The following is a 15,196-nucleotide window of genomic DNA, read 5'->3' on the forward strand; positions in this document are numbered from 1 at the left end:
GTAATGAGTAAGTGCAACAGGCACTGTGCTCTCGTGCTATAAGAGGACACTGTGCTGATAGACAGACTTGATTCTCTCTCAACCAGTAGATGACGTGAGACACATTTGACAGACGTACCGAAAGTGAAGACAAAAAGAAGAGGTATACCATGCAACACTACTACTTTGTTTGTCTACATTGAAAACACACTTTGATGCAGTTGTGCTTTTGTATCCTCTTCCTCTCGCTGGGTGGTGAATGTGTCGATAGAGCACCACCTGTTCTGCTCCTCCCCATCCTCATCGTGTTGTGAGGAGTTCAGGGAGAGGGTGCTGGCAGCGATGTCATTGTGTACTGCTAGGGTCCCCAAAGTAAAATTTAACTACTACACCATCTCACACAATGGGCCGGAAGTCTTCCAGAATGTCTGCGTGTATTCAGTGTACACTTATATGACCAAATATACGAGGCTTTTGCACCTGTTCAAAGTTTGCAGCCGTTATTTTTTACTGAGGAATTCAAAGACAAGAAACAAAGCTAATCAATTACATTTTATTTTGACTACCTTGTTCCTCACCGCAAGTCTGTAACCTTTCATTTTCGTTCTACCTTCCGTGATTTATTCCCTACTGAACTTAGTGCAAACATGTTGTAAATTCTGTGGCAATATTTTATCAAACTTGTTTTTAATGACAAACAGGTAGGCTATACCATAGCAATGACTTTTCAAATCAAATCAGACCTTACTTCAAATTTTATTTGTCACATACACATGGTTAGCGAGTGTAGCAAAATGCTTGTGCTTCTAGTTCCGATAATGCAGTAATAACCAACGAATAATCTAACCTAACAATTCCACAGCTACTACCTTATACACACAGGTGTAAAGGGATAAAGAATATGTACTTAAAGATATATGAATGAGTGATGGTACAGAACGGCATAGGCAAGATGCAGTAGATGGTATCGAATACAGTATATACATATGAGATGAGTAATGTAGGGTATGGAAACAAAGTGGCATAGTTTAAAGTGGCTAGTGATACTATTTTTACATACATTTCCATAAATGTCCATTATTAAAGTCAGCTGGAGTCAGTATGTTGGCAGCATCCACTCAATGTTAGTGGTGGCTGTTTAACAGTTTGATGGCCTTGAGATAGAAGCTGTTTTTCAGTCTCTCGGTCCCTGCTTTGATGCACCTGTACTGACCTCGCCTTCTGGATGATAGCGGGGTGAACAGGCAGTGGCTCGGGTGGTTGATGTCTTTGATGATCTTTATGGCCTTCCTGTGACATCGGGTGGTGTTAGGTGTCCTGGAGGTACGCAAGTTTGCCCCCGGTGATGCGTTGTGCAGACCTCACGACCCACTGGAGAGCCTTACGGTTGTGGGCGGAGCAGTTGCCGTACCAGGCAGTGATACAGCCTGACAGGATGCTCTCGATTGTGCATCTGTAGAAGTTTGTGAGTGCTTTTGGTGACAAGCCGAATTTCTTCAGCCTCCTGAGGTTGAAGAGGCGGTGCTCCCTCTGCTGTTTCCTGAAGTCCACAATCATCTCCTTTGATTTGTTGACGTTGAGTGTGAGGTTAATTTCCTGACACCACACTCCAAGGGCCCTCACCTCCTCCCTGTAGGCCGTCTCATCGTTGTTGGTAATCAAGCCTACCACTGTAGTGTTGTCCGCAAAGTTGATGATTGAGTTGGAGGCGTGCATGGCCACGCAGTCGTGGGTGAACAGGGAGTACAGGAGAGGGCTCAGAACGCACCCTTGTGAGGCCCTAGTGTTGAGGATCAGTGGGTGGAGATGTTGTTACTTACCCTCACCACCTGGGGGGCGGCCCGTTAGGAAGTCCAGTACTCAGTTGCACAGGGCGGGGTCGAGACCCAGGGTATCGAGCTTGATGACGAGTTTGGAGGGTACTATGGTGTTAAATGCTGAGCTGTGGTCGATGAACAGTATTCTCACATAGGTATTCCTCTTGTCCAGATGGGTTAGGGCAGTGTGCAGTGTGGTTGCGATTGCGTTGTCTGTGGACCTATTGGGGCGGTAAGCAAATTGGAGTGGGTCTAGAGTGTCAGGTAGGGTGGAGGTTATATGGTCCTTGACTAGTCTCTCAAAGCACTTCATGATGATGGAAGTGAGTGCTAGTCATTTAGCTCAGTTACCTTAGCTTTCTTGGGAACAGGAACAATGGTGGCCCTCTTGAAGCATGTGGGAACAGCAGACTGGGATAAGGATTGGTTGTACTTACTTACAAGCTCTTAACCAACAGTACAGTTCAAGAAGAGTTAAGAAAATATTTACCAAATAGACTAAAGTAAAAAATAATAATAAAAAGTAACACAATAAGAATAACAATAACGAGGCTATATACAGAGGGGTTACCGGTACCGAGTTAGTGTACAGGTTAGTTGAGGTTTTTTGTACATGTAGGTAGGGGTGAAGTGACTCTGCATAGATAATAAACAGCGAGAAGCAGCAGTGTACAAAAGGGGGGGGGGGGTCAATGTAAGTAGTCTAGTAGCGATTTTATTAATTGTTCAGCAGTCTTATGGCTTGGGGGTAGAAGCTGTTGAGGAGCCTTTTGGTCCTAGACTTGGCTCTCTGGTACCGCTTGCCGTGCGGTAGCAGAGAGAACAGTCTATAACTTGGGTGACTGGAGTCTCTGACAATTTTATGGGCTTTGACACCGCCTATTATATAGGTCCTGGATGGCAGGAAGCTTGGCCCCAGTGATGTACTGGGCCGTACGCAATACCCTCTGTAGCGCCTTGCGGTCAGTTGCCGAGCAGTTGCCATACCAGACGGTGATGCAACCAGTCATGATGCTCTCAATGGTGCAGCTGTAGAACCTTTTGAGGATCTGAGGACCCATGTCAAATCTTTTCAGTCTCCTGTGGGGGAAAAGGTTTTGTTTGTTTGGACCATGATACTTTGTTGGTGATGTGGACACCAAGGAACTTGATACTCTCGACCCACTCCACTACAGCCCCGTCGATGTTAATGGGGGCCTGTTTGTCCCGCCTTTTCCTATAGTCTACGATCAGCTCCTTTGCCTACTCTTACCACCTGGGGACGGCCCGTCAGGAAGTCAAATCAAATCAAATTTTATTTGTCACATACACATGGTTAGCAGATGTTAATGCGAGTGTAGCGAAATGCAGAGGGAGGTGTTTAATCCCAGGTTCCTTAGCTTAGTGATGAGCTTCGTGGGCACTGTGGTGTTGACTACAGCTCAGCGTTCAATGAACAGCATTCTCACATAGGTATTCCTTTTGTCCAGGTGAGAAAGGGCAGTGTGGAGTGCGATTGAGATTGCGTCGTCTGAGAATCTGTTGGGGCGGTATGTGAATTGGAGTGGGTCTAGGGTGTCCGGGAGGATACTGTTGATGTGAGCCATGACCAGCCTTTCAAAGCACTTCATGGCTACTGACGTGAGTGCTACGGGCGGTAATCATTTAAGCAGGTTACCTTCGCTTCCTTGGGCACAGGGACTGTAGTGGTCTGCTTGAAACATGTAGGTATTACAGACTCCGTCAGGGAGAGTTTGAAAATGTCAGTGAAGAGATTTGACAGTTGATCTCCATTCTGTGTTGAGCTATGAGAGGCCTATGTTGACATGTCATGTTCATACCAATATGCACAGATCACCCCTTAATCTGTAACACTTATTCTTATTCTAAAATTGATTAAATATTTTTTCCCTCATCAGCCTACACACAATACCCTATAATAACAAAGCAAAAAACAGGTTTTTAGAAATCTTTGCAAATGTATTAAAAATAAAAACAGAAATACCTTATTTACATAAGTATTCAGACCCTTTGCTATGAGACTCTAAATTGATCGCAGGTGCATAATGTTCGCATTGAACATCCTTGAGAGTCCACCTGCAGTCAATTCAATTGATTGGACATGATCTGGAAAGGCACACACACTTGTCTATATAAGGTCCTACTGCTGCACCCTGACAGTGCATGTCAGAGCAACAACCAAGCCATGAGGTCGAAGGAATTGCCCGTAGAGCTCCGGGACAGGGATGGTGTCGAGGCACAGATCTGGGGAAGGGTGCCAAAAAATGTCAGGATTGAGGGAGGGTACAGAGAGATCATTAATGAAAGCCTGCTCCAGAGCGCTCAGGACCTCAGACTTGGGCGAAGGTTCACCTTCCAATAGGACACTGACCCTAAGCATACAGCCAAGACAACCAGGAGTGGATTCTGAATGTCCTTGAATGGCCCAGCCAGAGCCTGGACTTGAACCCGATCGAACATCATTGGAGAGACCTGAAAATAGCTGTGCAGCAACACCCTCCATCTAACCTGACAGAGCTTGAGAGGATCTCCAGAGAAGAATGGGAGAAACTCCCGAAATACATGTGTGCCAAGCTTGTAGCTTCATACCCAAGAAGGGTCGAGGCTGTAATCACTGCCAAAGGTGCTTCAACAAAGTACTGAGTAAAGGGTCTGAATACTTATGTAAGTGTGATCAGTTTTTTTTTTCATATATACATTTACAAAAAATAAAATTATAATACGTTTTTGCTTTGTCATTATGGGGTATTGTGTGTAGATTGATGTGGGGTGGGGGTAATCAAATTTAGAATAAGGATGTAACATAAGAACGTTTTCAAAAAGTCATGGGGTCTGAATACTTTCCAAATGCACTGTAAGACATGAAACCATGAATGGGGGAAGGCCTTGATGGGAATGGGAACTGTCCTACTGGGCCCTGCTGTGGTGGCCTGACATAGATGACTGGAGATAGTGAAGGGTGTGAATGATGCATGATTGTTTGTGAGGGGAGAGGAAAGGGGGGCAGTCCCAGAAATAGCCTGTTTCAATCTCTCTCTCCTTGGAAGTGACCGAGTCCCAGCTGTACTCAAACTGCTCTCTCACCACGCCAATTTTCCTCTTCCCCTCTCTCTCTCCCTCCTGAGCCTGGTTTTTCATAGCACTTGTTCTTAATAGTTTGGAAGTTTTATCCAGATTAGATGGCATTGTGCCGTATCTACAGAGTTTTGTTTGCATGTTTGCCTAGTAACGAACAGCCCCTGCCCTCTTTTTGTCATTCAATCGCATCCTTACTTCAACCATATGACAGAATGTTCACTCATACTGTACACACGTGCACGCATTAATGTATATACACACACACACACACACACACACACACACACACACACACACACACACACACACACACACACACACACACACACACACACACACACACACACACACACACACACACACACACACACACACACACACACACACACACACACACACACACACACACACACACACACACAAATTTCACAGCAGCTGCAAATTAAGCTGAGAGTTCTTGGTAAGGGCGCAAAGAACCAACAATCCAGGCTCCCTGCTTTGTGCAGCTAGCCGTCAGTTCAGCTAGCATATAAAGTTACACAATGTGCTTCACTAACAGATAAAATAGTTATGTCATAGGAATATGGTGCGGATGTTTTCGATTAGCCGAAAAACAGAAAGACTGACCACACCCTGAAAAACAACACCATGTCAGTCCATTTTGAGTGAGGTAGTTTGATCAAAAAGCATGTTACATAGTTAAGTAACCTCATTGAAATGCTTTGAAGACAGCCTTTTAGTATTCAGAGTGAAACGCAGATAGTTGTTACTGCTTTATAGCCCTCTGCAGTTAAAAAATTGCAGGCTTTTACTGAAGCCACTGGACTCCATATTCAAGGTCGTAATTCATTCTGCCTTTGGAACTGCTGCCCTGTGTGCCAGACCTCCCTCTAAGATTAAACATACTGTTACTCAAATTTTTATTACACACATATCAGAACCTATATTATAACTGCTCCTAATAACGCTGTCAAGTAAACCAAGCTCCCAGAGAACCTCAATCCCACCCAAATGACTTGGAAAGAAACCATTGCGGTTCTTAACCAGTCTCAGTCAATGTATGACAGCACTTTGAGGCACAGGCACAAGTATACGTAAACCCATGATGCAACCTACAGTAGTAGCCCCATAGGGACTATACTTTGTCCATGCCACACAGCATATCTACTGAAAGACAATATGGTTGAATGTCTTTACTTCGGACTCTAAAATGGGAACAGCAGCAACCAGCCAGAGTTGGATCGAGTTTGAGTGAGATCCTGTCCCGTCGCCAGACTGTGTGGGCTGTGTGTTTTGATAACTTTGACGGACATTTCCTAAATGTTGACAAGTTCTTCTAAGGGCAGATGTGTGTCACCCAATTCTGTAAGGGGAGATGAACTCACGTTAAAAGGAAAGGAACACAAATGGCCCGGACTGGCTAGAGTAGAGTGGTGTCAACCCGCAAAAGTAACAGGCCAGTTTCAACCAGCCGGTCTTCCTGATAGGAGAAAACTCCCCTGAGTTAGAAGGTTAGGATGACTCTCGTCGCTAACATTTTTATGGCTTGGGTGTAGAAGCTGTTAAGGAACCTTTTGGACTGAGACTTGGCACTCCGGTACTGCTTGCCGTGTGGTAGCAGAGAGAACAGTCTATGACTAGGGTGACTGATGTCTTTGACAATTTTTGGGGCCTTCCTCTGAAACCACCTAGTATACAGTGCCTTGCGAAAGTATTCGGCCCCCTTGAACTTTGCGACCTTTTGCCACATTTCAGGCTTCAAACATAAACATTTTTTTTTGTGAAGAATCAACAACAAGTGGGACACAATCATGAAGTGGAACGACATTTATGGGATATTTCAAACTTTTTTAACAAATCAAAAACTGAAAAATTGGGTGTGCAAAATTATTCAGCCCCTTTACTTTCAGTGCAGCAAACTCTCTCCAGAAGTTCAGTGAGGATCTCTGAATGATCCAATGTTGACCTAAATGACTAATGATGATAAATGCAATCCACCTGTGTGTAATCAAGTCTCCGTATAAATGCACCTGCACTGTGGTAGTCTCAGAGGTCCGTTAAAAGCGCAGAGAGCATCATGAAGAACAAGGAGCACACCAGGCAGGTCCGAGATACTGTTGTGAAGAAGTTTAAAGCCGGATTTGGATACAAAAAGATTTCCCAAGCTTTAAACATCCCAAGGAGCAATGTGCAAGCGATAATATTGAAATGGAAGGAGTATCAGACCACTGCAAATCTACCAAGACCTGGCCGTCCCTCTAAACTTTCAGCTCATACAAGGAGAAGACTGATCAGAGATGCAGCCAAGAGGCCCATGATCACTCTGGATGAACTGCAGAGATCTACACCTGAGGTGGGAGACTCTGTCCATAGGACAACAATCAGTCGTATATTGCAGAAATCTGGCCTTTATGGAAGAGTGGCAAGAAGAAAGTCATTTCTTAAAGATATCCATAAAAAGTGTTGTTTAAAGTTTGCCACAAGCCACCTGGGAGACACACCAAACATGTGGAAGAAGGTGGTGCTCTGGTCAGATGAAACCAAAATTGAACTTTTTGGCAACAATGCAAAACGTTATGTTTGGCGTAAAAGCAACACAGCTCATCACCCTGAACACACCATCCCCACTGTCAAACATGGTGGTGGCAGCATCATGGTTTGGGCCTGCTTTTCTTCAGCAGGGACAGGGAAGATGGTTAAAATTGATGGGAAGATGGATGGAGACAAATACAGGACCATTCTGGAAGAAAACCTGATGGAGTCTGCAAAGGACCTGAGACTGGGACGGAGATTTGTCTTCCAACAAGACAATGATCCAAAACATAAAGCAAAATCTACAATGGAATGGTTCAAAAATAAACATATCCAGGTGTTAGAATGGCCAAGTCAAAGTCCAGACCTGAATCCAATCGAGAATCTGTGGAAAGAACTGAAAACTGCTGTTCACAAATGCTCTCCATCCAACCTCACTGAGCTCAAGCTGTTTTGCAAGGAGGAATGGGAAAAAATGTCAGTCTCTCGATGTGCAAAACTGATAGAGACATACCCCAAGCGACTTACAGCTGTAATCGCAGCAAAAGGTGGTGCTACAAAGTATTAACTTAAGGGGGCTGAATAATTTTGCACGCCCAATTTTTCAGTTTTTGATTTGTTAAAGTTTGAAATATCCAATAAATGTCGTTCTACTTCATGATTGTGTCCCACTTGTTGTTGATTCTTCACAAAAAAATACAGTTTTATATCTTTGTTTGAAGCCTGAAATGTGGCAAAAGGTTGCAAAGTTCAAGGGGGCCGAATACTTTCGCAAGGCACTGTATCTATCTATCAATCATTCAATCAATCAAATGTATGTATAAAGCCCTTTGTACATCAGCCGATGTCACAAAGTGCTGTACAGAAACCCAGCCTAAAAACCCAAACAGCAAGCAATGCAGATGTAGAAGCACGGTGGCTAGGAAAAACTCCCTAGAAAGGCAGGAACCTAGGAAGAAACCTCGAGAGGAACCAGGCTCTGAGGGGTGGCCAGTCCTCTTCTGGCTGTGCCAGGTGGAGATTATAACAGTACATGGCCAAGATATTCAAACATTCATAGATGACCAGCAGGGTCAAATAATAATAATCACAGTGGTTGTGGAGGGTTCAACAGGTCAGCACCTCAGGAGTAAATGTCAGTTGGCTTTTCATAGCCGATCATTCAGAGTTAGAGACAACAGGTGTGGTAGAGAGAGAGTCAAAAACAGCAGGTCCGGAACAAGGTTGCACGTCGGTGAACAGTGAACAGGTCAGGGGTCCATGGCCGCAAGCAGAATAGTTGAAACTGGAGCAGCAGCACGACCAGGTGGACTAGGGACAGCATGTAGTCATCAGGCCAGGTAGTCCTGAGGCATGGTCCTAGGGCTCAGGTCCTCCAAGAGAAGAGAGAAAAGAAAGAGAGAGTTAGACAGAGCATTATTAAATTCACACAGGACACCGAATATGACAGGAGAAATACTCCAGATATAACAGACTGACCCTAGCCCCCCAACACATAAACTATTGCAGCATAAATACTGGAAGCTGAGACAGGAGGGGTTGGGAGACACTGTGGCCCTGTCCGACGATACCCTCGGACAGGGCCAACCAGGCAGGATATAACCCCACCCACTTTGCCAGAGCACAGCCCCCACACCACTAGGGGGATATCTTCAAACCACCAACTTACTATCCTGAGACAAGGCTGAGTACAGCCCACGAAGATCTCCCCGAATGCACGAACCTGAGGGGGGCGCCAAGCCAGACAGGAAGATCACGTCAGTGTCTCAACCCACTCAAGTGACGCACCCCTCCTAGGGACGGCATGGATGAGGACCAGTAAGCCAGTGACTCAGCCCCCATAATAGGGTTAGAGGCAGAGAATCCCAGTGGAGAGAGGGGAACCGGCCAGGCAGAGACAGCAAGGGTCACTCCAGTGCCTTTCTGTTCACCTTCAAACCCCTGGGCCAGACTACACTCAATCATAGAACCTACTGAAGAGATGAGTCTTCAATAAAGACTTAAAGGTCAAGACCAAGTCTGTGTCTCTCACATGGATAGGCAGACCATTCCATAAAAATTGAGCTCTATAGGAGAAAGCCCTGCCTCCAGCTGTTTGCTTAGAAATTCTAGGGACAATATATAGGTCAATCCAAGATGGCAGCATGTCAAGTCGTTTGTCTGTGACTAGTAGTTTTTAACCTACTAATAACCTATTCATTTATGGTGGAGCAAATCTACAATTTCCTTGTTGTGTAGTGCAAACTATTTTGTTTTGCTAGTGCAAAGATCGCAGGTCTCCCTCAACTCTGATATTATTATTTTTTAGCCATTTGCACTTATTTACTTGAAGTTTACCAAAGTAACTCTCTCTATGGCAGGCCTGGGTTCTATCTTCAGCTTTCCCTCTGCGGAGTGTCTCGTCCAAGCTGCTCCTCTTCACTCTCCGCCTGGCTGTCAGAGGCAGCTCAACAATCCCGAAGCCGTTCTCTCAATCAACCCCCACACCCAATCTACTCTCACACTCACATACATACTCATACATACATACAGTCACTCTCTCCCCTTACCTTTCCTTGGCCTCTATTTTTTACATATCTCAGAGAAAATGACAATTTTCGTGGTATTGCTTTGTGTACTGACTTTACTGAACTCTGGAGAAAACATACATTGCCGCTGGGTGAGGACATCTGACAATGTGCTCTCCCGTCCATTAGACATTTTGTCTGCGGGAATTTGCTCTTTTTCACTCGGTCCACTCGTCCAAGTGCCGATGCATTTGTGGCATGATGCGAACAGTATGAACTTGTGTCACTACCAAAGTCTAATGGTTTTAAATGACTGTTTTGTATTGTCTGGAAACTCACTTGTAGAATTAGCTTGCAGTAAGTCTATTAAAAAAGAGAAGCCGTGGAAGGTTATTAAACAGAGGTGCCTAGTTATTCTAATTTTGTTGATATCAGGTAACGTGCATCTTAAACCTTGCCCTGATATGCAATGTCTCCAAACTCTGATTTTAAATCTAGATCTGGTTTTGGTATTTTTCATTTAAATGTACGCAGCCTGTTGTCAAAAATTGATGGGGTAAGGATTTGGGCTTAATCAACTGATTCTGATGTAATTGTGTTTTCTGAAACCTGGCTCAAAAAGTCTTTACTTGTAAAGGATACTTGTATAAATGGTTACAATGTGTATCGCACTGATCAAGTTAAGAAAGGTGTGTGTGTGTGGGGGGGGGGGCTATATATGTAAAGACTAAATTTCTTGTAAGTGTGGCAAAGTCTGAAACTATTTTTGTAAACAGTTGGAATTTCTTGCTTTGAATCTTGAGGTTTCAAAGGGTCTCTCTATAACTTTGATTGGCTGTTATAGACCCCCCTCTGCTCTCTATAACTGTGATTGGCTGTTATAGACCCCCCTCTGCTCTCGGTGATGTATTTTCTTCTCTGATGCACCTTATGTCTAAACTTCTTTACAGTGAAATGATCTTGATTGGTGATCTCAACTGGTGTTGGTTAAAGTCTGATGATTATAAAATGTATTGTAATTCTATGAATCTTACCATACCCAGTTGATTAACTCACCAACATCTCAAATGTCCAGAGAAATCTACCCTGATTGATTTGATATTGACAAATGTTCCACATATATATTCTGCGGTTGGTGTTTTCTGTAATGATTTAAGTGACCATTGTGCTGTTGTTGCTGTTAGAAATACGAAGGTTCCTAAAACAAACCCACGCTTTATTCGTAAGACATTTAAAGAGTTTAATGAGCAGGCTTTCTTTCATGATTTGTTTTATTTTGACTGGAGCAAGATTGAGCTTATTCCTGATGTGGAAACTGCCTGGAAATTCTGTCAGGATGTTCTTTTTAATCCAAATAGTAAAAAACATGTCCCATTCCACAGGTTCAGAGTTAAAGGGCGGGATAATCCAGAGTTTTCTTCTGAGCTGTCTTGTATTATTCACAAACGTAATCTAGCCTGGTCTAAAGCAAAGAAATCATGTTCTGATGCTGATTGGCTTCTTTTTAGGCAGCTACGAAACAAGTGTTCTTTTCTTCTCAGGAAGGCCAGGTCTGAATATTTTATGTCTGTTACCACTGATAACAAGAATGACCCTAGAAAGTTTTGGAAGGCTATTAAGTCTATGTGTATTGAAGGACTCTGTGGTTGAATATGACAACTGAAATGCAGAATTGTTTCAATGAGCACTTTGTATCATCTGGTAGGCTGTTCCTCTGTCTCTGTACAACCCTGTGTGGATGAACCAGTGAGAGCTGGTCCAACTTCTAGCTTTTTGCCATTCTCAGTGCAGGAGGTACATAAAGCCCTGAAATCCTTAGATCAGAGAAAGCCTGTAGGTCCTGATCTTCTTGATCCCTGCTTTTTAAAACTGGCAGCTGATTTCATAGCTGAACCACTTACATATCTGTTAAATCTAACCCTGGGATGTAATGAAATTCCAAAGATCTGGAAATCAGCATTTGTCCTACCACTTTTAATAAAGGGGGGAGATCCAACTCTTTTAAATAATTATAGGCCAATCTAAAAGCTGTCACCCCTGGCAAAAATATTTGAAACCTTTTTATATGCTAACTCTATTTTATCAACGTACCAATCGGGCTTCAGGAAGAAGCATAAGACAATTACAGCAGCCATTAAGGTTTTAAAAGATATCACTGAAGTCCTTGACTTCTCTAAGGCTTTTGATACAGTTGATCATGCTATACTGAGTCAGAGATTGTCGAGCCTAGGTCTTTCAGAGCATTCAGTTGCATTGTTTGCTGACTATCTCTGATAGAACTCAGTGCACTCAATTTGATGGACTCATGTATGGTAAATTGTCTGTCTGTAATGGTGTGGCTTTGTACTTGGTCCCCTCTTATTCACTATTTATATAAATAATTTAGACAAATGTGCAAAATGCGCAACTTCACTTTTATGTTGATGATACTGTTACTTATAGTTGTGACTCGTCTCTCACAAAAGCTTTCCAGAACTTGCAAACTGCTTTTTATACTGTTCAACATACCTTGTGTCAATTGAAGCGTATCCTCAATATTGACAAAACTAAACTGTGGTGTTTTCTAAAGCAAGAAATAGACCTCTGAACCTTTCACCTATTACTACCTGTCAGGGCAATGAGATTGAGACTGTAACCTCATATAAATATCTTATAATTTGAATTGATGATGGCTTCTCTTTTAAATTGCATACTCAACAACTAACAAAAAAAAGGCATTTTTATATTGTTTAGAAATGTTGTGGGTACTCTCTTTGTTCGCAGGACTTTATCCTGCTAACTGTTCCAAATGTCCGAACTGAATTTGGTAAAATGGCTTTTATGTACTCTGCGCCATCGGCTTGGAGCGCCTTACAAAATACTTTTAAACTGGAAGAACCAATTGGTGTTTTTAAATCATTGATGAAGGATTTTGAGGCAGATTCCCTGACCTGTCAATGTTTTTAATTTGCTGTTTTATGATTGTTATCCTCTTGTGAATTCTCTGTTTTTTTACTAGATTACTTGTAGTTTTTCATGTTGTCTGTCTGTAATTGTGTAATAACTTGGTGCTGCCTATCTTGGCCAGGAAGCTGTTGAAAAAGAGATTTCAAATCTCAATGAGCCCTTCCTGGTTAAATAAAACTTAAATAAAATTGTTAAATATTTAGGTCCTGGATTGCAGGAAGCTTAATCCCCAGTGATGGGACATATGCACTACCCTATATTGTGCTTTATGTTCAGATGCTGAGCAGTTGCCATACCAGGCGGTGATGCAACCGGTCAGGATGCTCTCGATAGTGGAGCTGTAGAACTTTTTAAGGATCTGGGGACCCATGCCAAATCTTTTCAGTCTCCTGAAAGGGAAAAGGTGTCGTGAAGAGGGCACAACTGTCTTGGTGTGTTTGGACCGTGATAGTTTGTTGGTATTATGGACACCAAGGAGCTTGAAACTCTCAACCCGCTACATTACTGCCTTGCTTGCTCACATTGAGGGAGAAGTTGTTGTCCTGACACCACACTGCCAGGACTGTGACCTCCTCCCTATAGGCTATATCATCGTTGTCGGACTGTTGTGTCATCAGAAAACTTTATGATGGTGTTGGATTCATGCTTGGCCACGCAGTCATGGGTGAACAGGGAGTACAAGAGGGGACTAAGCACACACCTCTGAGGGGCCCCAGTGTTGAGGATCAGCGTGTCAGATGTGTTGTTGCCTACTCTTACCACCTGGGGGTGGCCTGTCAGGAAGTTCAGGATCCAGTTGCAGAGGGAGTTGTTAAGTCCCAGGGTCCTTAGCTGAGTGATGAGCTTTGATGGTATTAATGTGAGCCATGACCAGCCTTTCAAAGCACTTCATGGCTACCAACGTGATTGCTACAGGGCGTAATCGGCAGGTTAACTTCGCTTTCTTGGGCACAGGGACTATGGTGGTCTGTTTGAAACATGTGGGTGTATTACATACTTGGTCAGGGAGAGGTTGAAAATGTTTGAAGACACTTGCCAGTTGGTCCGCACATGCTTTGAGTACACATCCTGGTAATCCGTCTGGCCCTGCGGATTTGTGAATGTTGGCCTGTTTAAAGGTCATGCTCACATTGGCTACGGAAGAGCGTGATTGCACAGTCATCCAGAACAGCTGGTGCTCTCATGCATGCTTCAGTTTTGCTTGCCTCGAAGCGAGCATAAAAGGCAATTCGCTCGTCTGGTAGGAGCACGCCACTGGGCAGCTCGTGGCTGGGTTTCCCTTTGTAATCCGTAATTGTTTTCAAGCCCTGCCACATCCGACGAGCATCAGAGCCGGTGTAGTAGGATTTCAATCTTAGTCCTGTATTGACGCTTTGCCTGTTTGATGGTTCATCTGAAGGCATAGCGGGATTTATTGTAAGCGTCCGGATCCAGCTCCTTGAAAGCGACAGCGCTAGCCTTTAGCTCGGTGCGGATGTTGCCTGTAATCCATGGCTTCTAGTTGGGATATGTATGAGTCACTGGTACTTCCTGCTTTAGTTTTAGCTTGTAAGCAGGAATCAGGAGGATATAATTATGGTCAGATTTGCCAAATGGAGGGCTTTTTATGCGTCTCTGTGTGTGGAGTAAAGGTGGTCTCAAGTTTTTTCCCCCCTCTGGTTCCACATGTGACATGCTGGTTTAAATGAGGTAAAACGTATTTATGTTTGCCTTGAATGTGAATCTGTGCGAAGGAAGGAGAGAAATAAAGTAAGGCAGACGAGGGGAGTAACAGAGGGAGAGAAAGAGAAGGAGTCAAAGGAAGAGAAGCAGGCTGTAGAAAGGACATGCTGTTACATCACCTGTTTCCACAGCGCAGCTCCTTAACCATGGCAACGGAATTCCGGTAGGCCCGACAACGGGGGTGTAGAAAGAAACTTGCAAGAGGGAAGGGTGTGTGGAGACTATGGACGGGGCAGTGGGGAAAGGAAAGGCCTTGCATTCCAGGGCCCTGGAAGAGTTACATAATTTAGGAGGAATCGTACTCTTTTAGCTGCTCTATTTTTGAGTGCCTACTTGGGGGGTGGAATATTATGGGATAGGTTAGCAATTAGCACCACTGCATAAAGAAACTGTGATATCAAACCTTGAGCATTTTTTTCTGCAAATAGTCACTGCATAAGTAGCTATTAAGTTATAAATGAGGTTGCTTTGCAACACTTAAGTACTAGTTTTAGTAAAACAGGTACTTGATAAAAACATGTTTTATCCAAGAAATCCTGTTCCTTAAATTCAACAAGGAAGTCTCTTGCAAGTGATATACTACAGCGATAGCAGACGCTGACCCCAAGGCACAAG

At 43.6% G+C, this 15,196-nt stretch overlaps 1 protein-coding gene across 3 annotated transcripts in view; it reads left to right on the plus strand.

Annotated features, from left to right (window-relative positions):
• The window catches only part of LOC123999880 (RNA-binding protein Nova-1-like), a 76,728-nt gene that overhangs the window by 46,961 nt on the left and 14,571 nt on the right, over positions 1–15,196 (plus strand). The window lies entirely within an intron of this gene.

The sequence above is a fragment of the Oncorhynchus gorbuscha genome, linkage group LG16 (assembly GCF_021184085.1).
Source record: "Oncorhynchus gorbuscha isolate QuinsamMale2020 ecotype Even-year linkage group LG16, OgorEven_v1.0, whole genome shotgun sequence".
Classification (NCBI taxonomy): Eukaryota; Metazoa; Chordata; class Actinopteri; order Salmoniformes; family Salmonidae; genus Oncorhynchus; species Oncorhynchus gorbuscha.